Source organism: Leopardus geoffroyi, chromosome B2 (assembly GCF_018350155.1).
Source record: "Leopardus geoffroyi isolate Oge1 chromosome B2, O.geoffroyi_Oge1_pat1.0, whole genome shotgun sequence".
In the NCBI taxonomy this organism is placed as follows: domain Eukaryota; kingdom Metazoa; phylum Chordata; class Mammalia; order Carnivora; family Felidae; genus Leopardus; species Leopardus geoffroyi.
In genome coordinates, this window is record NC_059332.1 from 76,922,370 (window position 1) to 76,939,897 (window position 17,528).

Here is a 17,528-nt window from a genome sequence, read left to right on the forward strand (position 1 = left end):
CAGACTTCTCAGCAATTGTATTTCTTATCAAAGATCCATAATAAGCAGAAAAGAGAACCTAGCTTTAAACTAAGGTAGGGCTGTCATTTGGATTGTTCCTTTCATCACTAAGTGTAGATGACTGATGGTAAGTTTTCTGTTGCCTTCTTTCCTTCTCTCTTTCCTTCCTTTCTTTCTTTAGGGAACTAAAAATACATTTTTTTAATGAAAAAAGGAAAGTTAGTTGAACAGATTAATGTACATACGAAAAAATAAAACTACTGCAGTATTTGCAACTTGGTTGAGAAAAATTACCTTAAATTCTATTTTTAAGATCAAAGTACAATCTAGGCCATGATCTGAAATTTGGTATATATAATTGGAACTTCTGAAAACTCCCTCTATAATACACAGGTGAAGACAGACACCTGGTAATTACAAAGGGTATTTATATGCCTGTGGGAGAAGAAGCGAGAGATTTTTGCAAAATTACTTCAGAAAGAAAATACCTATATAAAAGATAGTGATTCAGCTTGCAATTTAAAAGACAAACAATCCATTATGAAAACCCAAGAAAAAATTACTTACTCCCACATACGTAGTATCTTGATTCAAACTCTGAAGGTCAAAAAACTATGGTTTTGGCAGACCAGAAAGAAGCAAAGCATTCTGCCCTTTCATAGAGAATGCCACATTTGCCATGACTCAAGATTCAAGGACATGGCAGCAGAACCCTGTGCTCTGATTTTTAACTACTCTGAAAGTCTCTCACGCCTGCTGAATTACTCATGTTCTCTTCTTCCCCAGCACTTGTCATTTCAAAACCATTTCACTGGGCAACTAAATACAAAATCTAATGACTCCACCATTAGGGCTCATAGAAAAGCACAGAACTGGATTTAAGAGAGAGGCTTTCATCCCAGGTCTGTGTGAAACAAGGTGAGCGACATGGGGCAAACTACTTCATCTCTCTTGGCCTCCATTTCCTCGTATGCAAAAGGATCCCTTCTGTCTCCATGATTACAGATCCATGGAGAAAAGAGAGGAGGTGTATAAATGCTAGAGTGACTTGTGGCAATAATAACCCACTTTTCTGCCACTCCACTCACCTGACACTTCACAACTCAAAGTATTAGGCCACTTTACAGCTGACAGGATGTCTGTCATGGGCAAGCTAGAGGGGGGGAAGATTTCTTCATAAATACCCAAGATAGAAACGACAAATCTTCCAAATCTGCATTCAACCTCCACTTTATTTTGGTGCCTTAAGAATGAGCCTACATCATCAATGCAGAGGTGCAATGAATCAAACACCCCTGTTCTTTTCTGCTTCGCTCTTCAGAACTGATCCTAGATGTCGTGGTGGATCAAGTATGACTGATTTGGGGGTAAATATAGGTTCAGATGGTAGTGAGTAGGGACTGAATGAACCTGGAAACCTTCAGAGGCATATTAATGAGGCTGGGCCTTCAAATGTGTACAAAGATTTACCCTTAGTTCTCTGAGTGCTTACCCCAAACATCTAACAAGATCCTCAGGCTACAATATCAAAGCCAACCCCATGACTCTTAAGACCAGAACTAGAAAGGCTGGCTCAGAAATATAATCCAACAAAGAAACAGTGACGGGAACCCATGGAGGGCTTTGTAGGACATCTGGCCTGGACACTTGAAAGATTCAGTACGAAACAGGGAAAGGGGAGGCTGCTCTATACTGAAGTCTATTAAGGAAACAGCAAACAAGTGCAATGCATTAACCTTAACTCTAATGATGTACTGGAAACAATTTTGAAAATTTTATTTGACTCTGTGTTGGATATATTCAATTAATATTTCTTTAGCTATGGAAATGATATTGAATAGAAAAGTGATAAATATCTTTGTTTACAAGAAATGTATTATTTAGAATCATATAGGTTTAAAGTGTCATGATGCCTTCATAGTACTTTCAGATGGCTTCCAAAGGAAAGTGTGTGTGTGTGTGTGTGTGTGTGTGTGTGTGTGTGTATGTGTGTGTGTGTGTGTGTGTGTGTTTGGAAAGATGCCAATAGCTGGTCAATCTAAGAGGACACTATACGGGTGTTTATTATTTTTTTCAGTTTTCCTGGGATTTAACTTTTTTTTTTTTAATTTTAAGGTATGAAACCAGACCAGATTTGGCCAGAGGGCATGTGGGATTCAGAGAAGTCTCAAGCTGCAGGCCCCCTTGGATGTTTCCCTATCCAAGAGCTACTTTGCTATCTGGGCTCCTAGGAAAAAAATCATTACTGACACTTGTCATGGCCAACCATATAATTTACAATTACTAAGAAAAGATACAGGGGAAAATACTATAATCCCCATCTTACAGAGGAGAAAACTGAAGCACACTGAAGTTACCTCTAATGAAGTTAACTTCATTCAAGAAGTTGTTGAATTTTCAAGTTGCTGAAATTGCTAACTTGCAATAAGTCACTGCAGGAGCCACACTGATATTCTTCCTGGATCTCCTGGAGTCTCTGTGACCAGTTCTTTGTGCCCTTCTCCCAGCTTCTGCTTCCTTCACTCCCAGGCTCTGCCCTGCAACCACCTTCAGAAGACTAACCTTGGGCTACTAGAGCCATTGCACCTCAACTCCAAACTCCCAGAAAATAAATCCTCCTTTCACTGTCACAATTGTACTTACAAAGCTCAACTGCCGATTCACAAAATCAAACCACCTCCTTCCCAAACATCCTGATACCCCACACACATCCTTGTCATTTCAACCCATGTTCCCTTGGCTGCCATGGATAAGCAGTGCTTCAGGATAAAATCCCAAAATTGCATGCTTATGCTACATTCAGTTGTTTCTTGCAGCCATGTGTCTAAACCCAGGACTGGCAAACAGAGGCCTTAAGGTAGCACCTGGTCCTTTACTTAGTTAGCTCTCATTGGTCTGCTATAATGTACTGACTATGCACTTTGTGGGAGAATTTGCAATGCTTCCTACTATTAAGTATCATTTGTTTGGTAGGGGCCTGGGAGGTCATTCGGACCTGGGAGGTCATTCAAGTCTGTTTCTTGACAGAAAGCCCACACTTCAGCAAAGTACTTGGGTCCATATTGTCACCATCTAAGTTATTACTGAGTTCTTCCTTATGAGAAAAGTGTGTGATCATTAGTGCCAAGACTTTGTGGAATCTCTTCTTACTCTTCAGGGATTCCTTGTGCTTCCTGCACAATTCTTATGGCTGAATAGCCATGTAGTCTCCAGGTTAAGGCTGCTACTTTCAGCAAGTGACAATCAAAATATGAAATAAGCACAGCAGGTGCGCTCAGGGTACACCGAAATAAGATCTCAGAGGATTCTTCCCCCAGCTGTGCTGGACTGTGAGAAGGAGCTGGATTGTGGGAAGATCTAAGGGACCCCTTGGCAGCACAGGAGCACTCAGCTGGAGTTTGTGGCAATAGCTATTTGCCATTGAGTACAGAAGCACTTCCACATTTGATAATCAACGCAGCTGTACCACTGTGGACTGCCTGACCATCAGTTTTAACGGCAAGAGTAATAGAAAAAAAGTATTTGGGGGCACATGGGTGGCTCAGTCAGTTAAGCATCTGACTTCGGCTCAGGTCATGATCTCCTGTTTCACGGGTTCGAGCCCTGCCTGCATCGGGTTCTGTGCTGACAGCTGGGAGTCTGGAACCTGCTTCAGAATCTGTTTCTCAATCTCTCTTTTTGCCCCTCCCCCGCTTACACTCTGTCTCTCTCTCTTTCTCAAAAATAAATAAACATTAAAGAAACAAATTGGTTTAAAAAAGAAAAAAAAATATTTTGAAATCTTATAAGAGACAGGTGAGAATGAATGAGTGAACAAACGAATGCAAAAAGAGCATATTAGGGGCGCCTGAGTGGCTCAGTTGGTTAAGGCGACTGACTCTTGATTTCAGCTCAGGTCATGATCCCAGGGTCATGGGATTGAGCCCCATGTCAGGCTCCATGCTGGGTGTGGAGCCTGCTTAACATTCTTTCTGTCTTCCTCTGCCCCTCCCCTGCTTGTGAGCTCTCTCTCTCTCTCTCTCTCTCAACATAATAAATAAACATAAAAAAAAAAAAAAAAGCGCAGGGGCAACTACATGGCTCAGTTGGTTGAGCGTCCAACTTCGACTCAGGTCATGATCTCGCGGTTCATGGGTTCAAGCCCTGCATCAGGCTCTGTGCTGACAGCTTGGAGCCTGGAACCTGCTTCAGATTCCGTGTCTTCCTCTCTCTCTCTCTGCCCCTCCCCCCACCATACTCTGTCTCTCAAAAATAAATAAACATTAAAAAAATTAAAAAACAAAACAAAAAAGAGCATAAAAGACAGACTCTACTCACAGACACACACACACACATACACACACACACACAAACACACAATCAGAAAAACAACTGAAGCTTCACATCAATGGCAATAAGAATTTGTGCAGTCTCTGTCTGCACTCGGCTTTAAAACCTCAGTCCCCCTCAAGTTATGTTTTTAAGACTTTTAGTGAAAAGGCTGTTTTGGTGCCTTCTGCTGCCGAGGTTCCTGGCCAGTCAGCCAGGCAATGAACTCAGGAAAATGCGAAACATTATTCAGCAAGTAGGGAGGAAACAAATCAAAACAGGGAGGAGAGCACTAAAGACAAATAATAGTATCATTCTGGAGAACTCAAAGGGGGAAAAAGCAACACCAAGCAAGATAAGCAAGGAGAAACAGAGAGGCCTATGGGAACAGCACCTTCCATTCCAGGCTCTCTAGAAAATTCTCTGAGTCCTTAGGCCCCAAAATCATACTAGGTCAGCAGAGTCCATGCTCACACTAACACTTCACCCCTTAGGCAACTGTTGCCATGAACAAAGCAGCACTGAGGCACCAAAAAGAATAAAAGGACGTTGACTTTGTGAGACAAATTTAATCATGTTTCCCAATTAAAACTGATAAGGAGTTTTACTTTGTCATTCACTTATAGGCAATTTAAAATCCATTCCCAGTAAGAAATAAGGTTAAGTAAACACAGAATGATCTATCTGACCTCAAGGTAGAAAACTGCTGCATATTCCAGGTAGGGATTTCCAATCATCCAGTCAACACAGAATGCAAACTCACACCAAGTAGAGAATTCAGAAACTGTACATGAGTGAGAAAGTTAACTTTTTTCTTTTGAGGCTCTCCATTACACCATGCATTCACACAGATCTAAGATTTATCTCTAATGGAACCTGTCACCAGAAAGACTTTCTTAATTATGATGCTGGTGTGATTAAGAAAAAAATGGCCATTAGAAGACATTTCTATTTTCCTGTTGACCTCAGACACAGGATATCACTGAAGGCAAATATCAAATGAGGTGGTTAGGGTTTTCATGTCAATAGAGATTAATCTAAACAAATTCAACTGAGCTGGTAGTTGCATGTGTCTGTAGGCAGACAATCTGGAGAGAATGAGCATGGGTAAAAAGGCTATGAACCTATGGCAAAGAGTGGGCGTGCTCGGCCTTCTAGCTTTCTTCTCCTTTCAGAAACTGAAGTGAGGTGTATATATGAGAAAGCAAATCAATTGTCAAAGAGGAAGCCACAGAGGCCAGGGTCAGAAGAAGAAGGGGGTAAGGGGAAGAAAACCTTTCAAACTTGACTCCAACTGCTAAGATATAAAGGCTGTGCCAAGACTTACACAGAAAGGCAGCCTATCTCTGACTTTGGGGAATGTTTCATGGCCCCTGCTGATAAAGAGATAATTGCACCGGAGCCCCTCGAAATATTTACCCTTGTTTCTGGAAAACACAACTGCTGTGATTTGACAGTAGGTCCAAGTACTGAAAGGAAGATATTCAGCTAATACATAGTTATTATTGATAATATAATTTAATATAATCAAGTACTCACAACTTCAATACATTTTGTTTAAATAAGAGAGAACAGGAGGGGGAATTATACAACTAACTTGCAGTGTAGAAACGATGGTATCTATTTTTTTTTAAACACTTATTTATTTTTGAGACACAGAGAGCGCATGAACAGGGGAGGGTCAGAGAAAGAGGGAGACACAGAATCTGAAACAGGCTCCAGGCTCTGAGCTGTCAGCACAGAGCCTGATGCGGGGCTCGAACCCACGGACCGCGAGATCATGACCTGAGCCGAAGTCGGACGCTTAACCGACTGAGCCACCCAGGCGCCCCAAGAGGATGGTATCTAGATGGATCAATATAAGAGGTTCAAATGAATTAATGTATGCTTTGAATTTAAGTTAGATACTCAATTTGCCATGAAAATTACTAATACTTCACAAATATTTATTCTATAAGATAGTATATTGAGAAAAGTTCTAAACATAATCAAAATCTCTTCTAGAAATCCAATATTTCACTTTGGACTGGAAAGAACTTTAAAAAAGTGTAAGTCCAGAAATAACTAGCCCAGGGCTCAATAACATTTATTTGTTTTTCTTTGAGAAACATCAATAAGAGTGTCTTAGTTGTTGATCCTGTTTGTTCTCCAAGCCCCACCTTCCCTGGAAAAGTCTTTTTCCCTGACGATAGAAAACAAAGGTGATCTCTCCCTGTCCTAAGTTTATCCTATTAGTACTTATATTTATAGCATAGCATGAGCTGTATGAGGTCATCTTTATGTGTGTATACACTTGTCTCTCTAGCGAATGCATAAGTTCATCAAGGACAAATGTATATTGTGTTCACTTTGTATTTTCCATAGTGCCCAGCATCCTGCCTGGTGCATACTAGATGTCTATAATATGATTGATTAATGCTACTAAAGCTCCCAGACATAGGCCAGGGAGGAATGAAAAGTAGAGAGAGAGGTGGAAGATAGGAGAAGGAAAGAAAAAGGAGAAGGGGAGAGAGGAGTAGGAAAGCTGCAAGTGGCAGGACCCGATGTAGTATCTGAAATGCTACTTCAGGGACCCATTTAGTGACACAATATTATGGGGGGCCTAATCCAGTCCAAGGCAATTCCCTGATTTCATGACTATGACAACCCAAGAAACAGCCATCTAGGTGATAAGAACTTAAAGGAGTCAAAATCTGCTCTCAGAACTTTTCAGATATCTGTGGAACAGGAAGACATTGCGAATTTTTCAAACATACGCCAATTGAGTAGATTTTTCATGTCAAGCTTTATTAGCGAGAATTCAGCCTTGTCTGCACTACTGATGAGATCAAGGATCAGCATTTTTTTTCTGAGAGAAGCAAGAGTTACACTTTTGCTGAAGTGCCCCTGATCTGTACATGATTAAGAGTGTCCATCCTTTTCCTGCTTGGTTTGAAATTCACCCCTGCCAAAAATATCTCCAAAATTATTGCTGTACAAAAATAAAATGCAACACCCTAAAAACACTTAGAATACTTGCTATGTTTTTAGATGTCACACAATTCCCTTAAGAAAGTTCCACATGGGGGCGCCTGGGTGGCGCAGTCGGTTAAGCGTCCGACTTCAGCCAGGTCACGATCTCGCGATCCGTGAGTTCGAGCCCCGCGTCGGGCTCTGGGCTGATGGCTCAGAGCCTGGAGCCTGTTTCCGATTCTGTGTCGCCCTCTCTCTCTGCCCCTCCCCCGTTCATGCTCTGTCTCTCTCTGTCCCAAAAATAAACGTTGAAAAAAAGAAAAAAAAGAAAGTTCCACATGGCCTGGCATGATGAGGGCATAATTCTAATGAGTTAGTTGCATCTGAAAAGCCCTAATTCTTTTTTTTTTTTTTAAGTTTTTTTTTCAACGTTTATTTATTTTTGGGACAGAGAGAGACAGAGCATGAACAGGGGAGGGGCAGAGAGAGAGGGAGACACAGAGAGAGGGAAACAGGCTCCAGGCTCTGAGCCATCCAGCCCAGAGCCCGACGCGGGGCTCGAACTCACGGACCGCGAGATCATGACCTGGCTGAAGTCGGACGCTTAACCGACTGCGCCACCCAGGCGCCCCTGAAAAGCCCTAATTCTTAATATGTCTAATACCACTGGCTTGACTTATGCCCAGTCCTGACCCTATAAGCTCCTCAATGGCTACCAAGTTGGTGGTCATTCCTTGCTCTCCACTTCCTAAGGTTTTCTGGGGTAGCTAGGCTGCAAGAAAGAAAGAATATACTACTTGTTTCTTTCAGTTATTGCTTGGCATGAGGTCCAGAACCACTGCCTGGTGGCTTGAGCTCAAGCCACTGCCTGGTGGCTTGAGCTCAAGTTCACAGAAAAACATACAGAAAAAAACAATGTTATTACACTAGATTTTTCAGTCCAGTGGGGGTGTGACCATGTCCCCCAAGTCTGTACAGCTAAACTCCTTGGATCCTAACCAGTTTCCAAGCATTAAGAGAGAAGATGAGGAAGGTGAGGGTTACAGAAGAAAGGATGACATCACAATGGGTTATAAGCCAGCCCCAGCTGTAATTATATTCTTAGAAAAGTGGTAAAAATTTACACTGTATTCAGTGCCTTATAAAACTTACTTTTTGTTAGATATTTTTATAAAAATTTTTAACATTTATTTATTTGTGAGAGACAGAGAGACAGAGCACGAGTAGGGGAGGGGCAGAGAGACAGGGAGACACAGAATCTGAAGCAGAGTCCAGGCTCTGAAATGTCAGCACAGAGTCTGATGTGGGGCTCGAACCCACAAACTGTGACATCATGACCTGAGCTAAAGTTGGGAGACTTAACCAACTGAACCACCCAGGTGCCCCTTGTTCAATTTTATAAGGGATTCAATTCATTTAAAAAGGGCAATATCAATAAATAACATGATTTGGAGAACATTCATAACTAAATTAAATGTTATGATTTAAATTATGTAATTCCCTAGGATTTTAATGTGCACATGTATGACAAGTGGATCTTGTTAAAATGAAGGTTCTGATCCAGTAAGTCTGGGATGGGGCCTGAGATTCCACATTTCTGACAAGCTCTCTGGCTAGGTTGGTGCTGCTAGTCTTAGGAATACTTTTCAGCAAAGACACTAGACTACAATGGTTTAGAAAAAGTGCAGACTTGATAGAATTTTTCAAATGTATTTAACTGATTTAATGACAAAAAGGAACATCCTACCACAAAGAGTTTAAATAATTTACCCCTGAAATAGTTACAAAAATCAGTCCTATATTGGCCACAGATAAAAGTTCAATAAATTTCAACAAGGGAAACAGTACAGATTGCATTCTCTGATACTGATGCGATAAAATTATAAATTCAAAGCACAAACATGAAGAATTAAGAACGAAAATGTAAAAATAACTACCAAGAGTGAGATAATTTAAAGTCCTTGTTAATAACTTTGAAAATCCAGGAGAAGGGGCACCTGGGTGGCTCAGTCAGTTGAATGTCTGACTCTTGCTCAGGTCATGATATCACGGTTGTGAGATCAAGCCCCAAATCAAGCCCCACATCAGGCTCTACACTGAGCATGGAGTCTGCTTAAGATTCTCTCTATCCTTCTCCCTGGGCCCCTCCCCTGCTTGGGTGGATGTGATGAAAGAAAGAGAAAGAAAGAGGAAGGAAGGAAGGAAGGAAGGAAGGAAGGAAGGAAGGAAGGAAGGAAGGAGAGAAAGAAAGAAAGAAAGAAAGAAAGAAAGAAAGAAAGAAAGAAAGAAAGAAAGAAAGAAAGAAAGAAATGAGAAAGAAGAGAGACAGAAAATAAATCCTGGAGAAATTTATGACTTTTGACAAAGATACAAATTACCAAAAATAACTCAAGAAAAGACAGATATTCTAAAGAAACTTAAGATATTTTTTAAATTGCCTAAGCCTAAATATTCCCCAAAACACAAAGACTAGAGAGTTTTACAGATGAAGTTATTCCAATCTTTGAGGAATAAATATTTAAATATTTATTAAATTTTCCAAAGAAAAAGTAGAAAGTTTTCCAATTATTTATACAAAGCCATGTAACAACAATTCCAAAATTTAACAGAAAACTATATCCCAATTTCACTCATAAATATTGATACAAAAATCATAAATAAAACACTACAAAATAAAATCAAACAACGTTTTAAAAGACCTCATTTATAAAATCATCAATTGTAGATTTGATTGGAAAAGTAAGAATCAAATGATACTTTCTTAACATGAACAAATATACTGTGCAAATAAAAAGCTAACATCCATGCAGGAGAGTGAAATTCTAGAAGGATTTACATCAAAGCAATAATGCTTAAATCACCATTATTACTTAACATTCCTCAAGACATATTAACTAATTTAATTAGACAAAATTATTACTAACATTATTTAAAATGATCAATAAAAAGAGATAAAATTTCATTGGTTTCACAATATAAAAGTTCCTCAGAAAGTTAAAACTTTATAGGGTACAGAACTACCCTATAATCCAGCAATTGCACTACTAGGTATTTACCCAAAGAATACAAAAGTACTTATTCAAAGGGATACGGCACCCTGATATTTATAGCAACATTATCTACAATAGCCAAACTATGGAAACAGCCCAAATGTCCATTGACTGATGAATGGATAAGGAAAATGTGGTGTGTGTATGTGTGTGTGTGTGTATATATATATATATATATATATATATATATATATATAATGGAATATTACTCAGCCACAAAAAAAAAAAAGACAAATCTTACCATTTGTAATGCTAAGGATGGAACTGGAGAATATTATGCTCAGTGATATAAGTCAGAGAAAGACAAATACCATATTATTTCACTCATATATGGAATTTAAAAAACAAAAGAAACAATCACAGGGAGGAAAAGAGATATAAACCAAGAAACAGACTCTTAACTATAAAGAACAAACTGATGGTTACCAGGGGGGAGGTGGGCAAGAGGATGGGTGAAATAGGTGATGGGGATTAAAGAATGCACTTGTGATGAGCACCAGCTGTTTTTTGCTTTGTTTTGTTTTGTTTTAATGCTTGTTTATTTTTGAGAGAGAGACATAGAGCACGAGCGGGGGAGGGACAGAGAGAGAGGGAGTCATAAAATTCGAAGCAGGCGCCAGGCTCTGAGCTGTCAGCACAGAGCCCAACACAGGGCTCAAACTCACAACTGTGAGATCATAGCCTTAGCCGAAATCAGACGCTTAACCGACTGAGCCACCCACGCACCACAACCAGGTGTTGTATGTAAGTGTTGAATCACTAAATTGTACACCTGAAGCTAGTAGTACACTGTATGTTAACTATTTATATTTTAAATAAAAACTAAAAAAGAAAAAAAAAGATTATCCAAAGTAATAAATAAATAAATAAATAAATAAATAAATAAATAAATAAAGTCTTTTGACTGCAATCTAACTTAAAATTGCCAGCAGACCCATAGAATATTACAGGAAAAAAAAATTTTTCTGTGTGTAAGAAATTAAACTAATTAGACTTATTTGGTATATTAAATTACATGGGAAGTATTGTCAAATAAGTAATATAAAACCCTCTTAGATAATATATAGGTAGATATATTATTAACATAAGCATCTTAGAATTATATAAAGCTCCTAGAAATCTGGGAAAAAAACCAAAAAATTTTCATTAGTTTCAGATAATAAAATTTTATGTATGGAAAACCAAGAGAATCAACTGGGGAAAAAACATTAGGAATACTAAGATAAACTAATAAGACTGTCACTGCAAAATGAAGATACAAAAAAATCAACAGCTTGAACAATGATCAAAAATATAATAGGAAAATATCTAATTCCCAGTAGAAACAACAAAATGAACATAATACTTGGAAAAAATATAAGCTTATAATACTCATGTATTTTTTAAACTAGAAAAATCTACTAAGAAAAATCTTGAGCAAATGGAACACCATACTCTTTTCTTAGATAAAAATATAAGTTTTCCTTAAATGAATGTATAAATCTAATACATTATCAATTATCAGATAGCAATTAATTACCTCTTGTCCAAATTCATTATTCATTGGCTGCTCTACAAAAATGGATCCAAATCCTTTAAATTTTATTTTTCCTTTCCCAGCTAACCAGTAGAGTGCACTTTGTCAAAGAGAAACTGTATGAGGAAGAGTTTTTGCCTCCTGGTTCCCTCCTGCTTACTCTCCAGACTCCTGCGAGTATAGAACTTCTCCAAAACCTAGCTCCTTCAGTGCACAGCCACCAGAAGATTCCTAGTACCACTGTCCTCACGAGATTTTGTTCACCTTCCAATGATCAGTGTTTCCTGGCACCTTGTGGTACATACTTCCAGCAAGTCCCACCAGTTCAGCACTGAAGCAACCTCTCTACCATCCAGTAAGCCAGTCTCTACCAACATCTGGATATCAGTCTGGGGGCTCTTCCTTGGCTTTACCTCATTTAGTGTAGGAGTGATGGCTGCTCCTTATATCTGCTATTCCTATATTCCTTAGAGTTTTGTTTACTTTTACGAGTCAATACCTTGTTGTTCTAATCCTCTGTTGAAATTAATAATTATTTACATTAAACTTTACCAATTCAAATCACTGTGTGGTTTCTCTCCTTTGACTGATACACTAATCAAATACCAAATAGGATTTTTTTAATATGAAATTTATTGTCAAATTGGTTTCCATACAACACCCAGTGCTCATCCCAACAGGTGCCCTCTTCAATACCCATCACCCACCCTCTCCTCCCTCCCACCACCCATCAACCCTCAGTTTGTTCTCAGTTTTTAAGAGTCTCTCATGGTTTGGCTCCCTCCCTCTCTAACTTTTTTTCCCCTTCCCCTACCCCATGGTCTTCTGTTAAGTTTCTCAGGATCCACATAAGAGTGAAAACATATGGTATCTGTCTTTCTCTGTATGACTTATTTCACTTAGCATAACACTCTTCAGTTCCATCCACATTGCTACAAAAGGCCATATTTCATTCTTTCTCATTGCACGTAGTATTCCATTGTGTATATAAACCACAGTTTCTTTATCCATTCATCAGTTGATGGACATTTAAGCTGTTTCCATAATTTGGTTATTGTTGAAAGTGCTGCTTAAGCATTGGGGTACAAGTGCCCCTATGCGTCAGCACTCCTGTATCCCTTGGGTAAATTCCTAGCAGTGCTACTGCTGGGTCATAGGGTAGATCTGTTTTTAATTTTTTGAGGAACCTCCACACTGTTTTCCAGAGCAGCTGCACCTGTTTGCATTCCCACCAAGTGCGAGAGGGTTCCCGTTTCTCCACATCCTCACCAGCATCTATAGTCTTCTGATCTGTTCATTTTAGCCACTCTCACTGGCATGAGGTGACATCTCAGTGTGGTTTTGATGTGTATTTCCTTGATGAGGAGCGACGTTGAGCATCTTTGCATGTGCCTGTTGGCCATCTGGATGTCTTCTTTAGAGAAGTGTCTATTCATGTTTTCTGCCCATTTCTTCACTGGATTATTTGTTTTTCAGGTGTGGAGTTTGGTGAGCTCTTTATAGATTTTGGATACTAGCCCTTTGTCCAATATGTCATTTGCAAATCTCTTTTCCCATTCTGTCAGTTGCCTTTTAGTTTTGTTGATTGTTTCCTTTGCAGTGCAGAAGCTTTTTATATTCATGAGGTCCCAATAGTTCATTTTTGCTTTTAATTCCCTTGCCTTTGGGGATGTGTCAAATAAGAAACTGCTGTGGCTGAGGTCAGAGAGGTTTTTTCCTGCTTTCTCTTCTAGGGTTTTGATGGTTTCCTGTCTCACATTCAGGCCCTTTATCCATTTTGAGTTTGTTTTTGTGAATGGTGAAGAAAGTGGTCTAGTTTCAATCTTCTGCATGTTGCTGTCCAGTTCTCCCAGCACCATTTGTTAAAGAGACTGTCTATTTTCCATTGGATATACTTTCCTGCTTTGTCAAAGATTAGTTGGCCATACTTTTGTGGATCCAATTCTGGAGTCTCTATTCTATTCCATTGGTCTATGTGTCTGTTTTGTGCCAATAACATGCTGTCTTGATAATTACAGCTTTGTAGTAGAGGCTAAAGTCTGGGATTGTGATGCCTTTTGCTTTGGTCTTCTTCTTCAATATTACTTTGGCTATTCTGGGTCTTTTGTGGTTCCATACACATTTTAGGATTGCTTGTTCTAGCTTCAAGAAGAATGCTGGTGCAATTTTGACTGGGATTGCATTGAATGCGTAGATAGCTTTGGGTAGCAGTGACACTTTAACAATATTTATTCTTTAAATCCATGAGCATGGAATGTTTTTCCATTTCTTTATATCTTCTTCAATTTCCTTCACAAGCTTTCTATAGTTTTCAGCATACAGATCTTTTACATCTTTGGTTAGGTTTATTCCTAGGTATTTTATGATTCTTGGTACAATTGTGAATGGGATCAGTTTCTTTATTTGTCTTCTGTTGCCTCATTATTAGTGAATAAGAATGCAACTGATTTGCGTACATTAATTTTGTATCCTGCGACATTGCTTAATTCATGTATCAGTTCTAGCAGACTTTTGGTGGAGTGTGTCCAGTTTTCCATGTATAATATCATGTCATCTCCAAAAAGTGAAAGCTTGACTTCATCTTTGACAATTTTGATGCCTTTGATTTCCTTTTGTTGTCTGATTACTGATGCTGGAACTTCCATCACTATGTTAAACAACAGCAGTGAGAGTGGACATCCCTGTCATGTTCCTGATCTCAGGCAGAAAGCTCTCAGTTTTTCCCCAATGAGGATGATATTTGCTGTGGGCTTTTCATAAATGGCTTTTATGATGTTTAAGTATGTTCCTTCTATCCTGAGTTTCTCGAGGGTTTTTATGAAGAAAGAATGCTGAATTTTGTCAAATGCTTTTTCTGCATCGATTGACAGGATCATATGGTTCTTTTCTTTTATTAATGTGATGTATCACATTGACTTGCTAATTTTGAATCAGCCCTGCAGCCCAGAAATGAATCCCACTTGATCACAGTGAATAATTCTTTTTATACGCTGTTGAATTCAATTTGGTAGTATCTTATTGAGAATTTTTGCATCCATATTCATCAGGGATATTGGCCGGTAGTTCTCTTTTTTTACTGGGTCTCTGTCTGGTTTAGGAATCAAAGTAATACTGGCTTCATAGAATGAGTCTGGAAGTTTTCCTTCCCTTTCTATTTCTTGGAATAGCTTGAGAAGGATAGGTATTATCTCTGCTTTAAACGTCTGGTAGAACTCCCCTGGGAAGCCATCTGGTCCTGGACTCTTATTTGTTGGGAGATTTTTGATGACTGATTCAATTTCTTCGCTGGTTATGGGTCTGTTCAAGCTTTCTATTTCCTCCTGATTGAGTTTTGGAAGAGTGTGGGTTTTTAGGAATTTGTCCATTTCTTCCAGGTTGTCCAATTTGTTGGCATATAATTTTTCATAGTATTCCCTGATAATTGTTTGTATCTCTGAGGGATTGGTTGTAATAATTCCATTTTCATTCATGATTTTATCTATTTGGGTCATCTCCCTTTTCTTTTTGAGAAGCCTGGCTAGAGGTTTGTCAATTTTGTTTATTTTTTCAAAAAACCAACTCTTCTTTCGTTGATCTGCTCTACAGTTTTTTTTAGATTCTATATTGTTTATTTCTGCTCTGATCTTTATTATTTCTCTTCTTCTGCTGGATTTAGGCTGTCTTTACTGTTCTGCTTCTATTTCCTTTAGGTGTGCTGTTAGATTTTGTATTTGGGAGTTTTCTTGTTTCTTGAGATAGGCCTGGATTGCAATGTATTTTCCTCTCAGGACTGCCTTCGCTGCATCCCAAAGCGTTTGGATTGTTGTATTTTCATTTTCATTTGTTTCCATATATTTTTTAATTTCTTCTCTAATTGCCTGGTTGACCCACTCATTCGTTAGTAGGGTGTTCTTTAACCTCCATGCTTTTGGAGGTTTTCCAGACTTTTTCCTGTGGTTGATTTCAAGCTTTATAGCATTGTGGTCTGAAACTATGCATGGTATGATTTCAATTCTTGTATACTTATGAAGGGCTGTTTTGTGACCCAGTATGTGATCTATCTTGGAGAATGTTCCATGTGCACTCGAGAAGAAAGTATATTCTGTTGCTTTGGGATGCAGAGTTCTACATATATCTGTCAAGTCCATCTGACCCAATGTATCATTCAGGGCCTTTGTTTCTTTATTGATCCTGTGTCTAGCTGATCTATCCATAATTGTAAGTGGAGTATTAAAGTCCCCTGCAACTACCACATTCTTATCAGTAAGGTTGCTTATGTTTGTGATTGTTTTATATACTTGGGGGCTCCCGTATTTGGCACATAGACATTTATAATTGTTAGCTCTTCCTGATGGATAGCCCCTGTAATTATTATATAATGCCCTTCTTCATCTCTTGCTACAGCCTTTAATTTAAAGTCTAGTTTGTCTGATATAAGTATGGCTACTCCAGCTTTCTTTTGACTTCTGGTAGCATGATAGATAGTTCTCCATCCCTTCACTTTCAATCTGAAGGTGTCCTCAGGTCTAAAATGAGTCTCTTGTAGACAACAAATAGATGGGTCTTGTATTTTTATCCATTCTGATACCCTATGTCTTTTGGTTGGAGCATTGAGTCCATTTAAATTCAGTGTTATTATTGAAAGATACGGGTTTAGACTCATTGTGACGTCTGTAGGTTTCATGCTTATAGTGATGTCTCTGGTACTTTGTGGTCCTTGCAACATTTCACTCAGAGAATCCCCCTTAGGATCTCTTGTAGGGCTGGTGTAGTGGTGATGAATTCCTTCAGTTTTTGTTTGTTTGGGAAGACCTTTATCTCTCCTTCTATTCTGATTGACACACTTGCTGGATAAAAGATTCTCAGCTGCATATTTTTTCTGATCATCACATTGAAGATTTCCTGCCATTCCTTTCTGGCCTGCCGAGTTTCAGTAGATAGGTCTGCCACTACTCTTATGTGTCTACCTTTGTAAGTTAGAGCCTGTTTATCCCTAGCTGCTTTCAGAATTCTCTCTTTATCCTTGTATTTTGCCAGTTTCACTATTTTATGTCGTGCAGAAGATCGATTCAAGTTATGTCTGAAGCGAGTTCTCTGTGCCTTTTGGATTTCAATGCCTTTTTCCTTCCCCAGATCAGGGGAGTTCTCAGCTATAATTTGTTCAAGTAAACCTTCAGCCCCTTCCTCTCTCTCTGCCTCTTCTGGAATTCCTATTATATGGATATTGTTCCATTTGATTGCATCACTTAGTTCTCTAATTCTCCCCTCATACTCCTGGATTTTTTTTTATCTCTTTTTCTCAGCTTCCTCTTTTTCCATAATTTTATCTTCTAATTCACCTATTCTCTCCTCTGCCTCTTCAATACGTGCTATGGCCACCTCCATTTTATTTTGCACCTCATTTATAGCATTTTTTAGCTCCTCATGATATTTCTTAGTCCCTTGATCTCTGTAGCAATAGATTCTCTGCTGTCCTCTATGCTTTTTTTCAAGCCCAGCGATTAATTTTATGACTATTATTCTAAATTCTTGTTCTATTATATTGCTTAAATCATTTTTGATCAATTTGTTAGCTGTTGCTACTTCCTAGAGTTTCTTTTGAGGAGAGTTCATCCGTCTCATTTTCTTGGGTAGTCCCTGCAGTGGCTCGAAACTGCAGGGCACTTCCCCTGTGCTGTCTGGAGTAACTTGTGTTGGTGGGTGGGGCCGCAGTCAGACCCGAC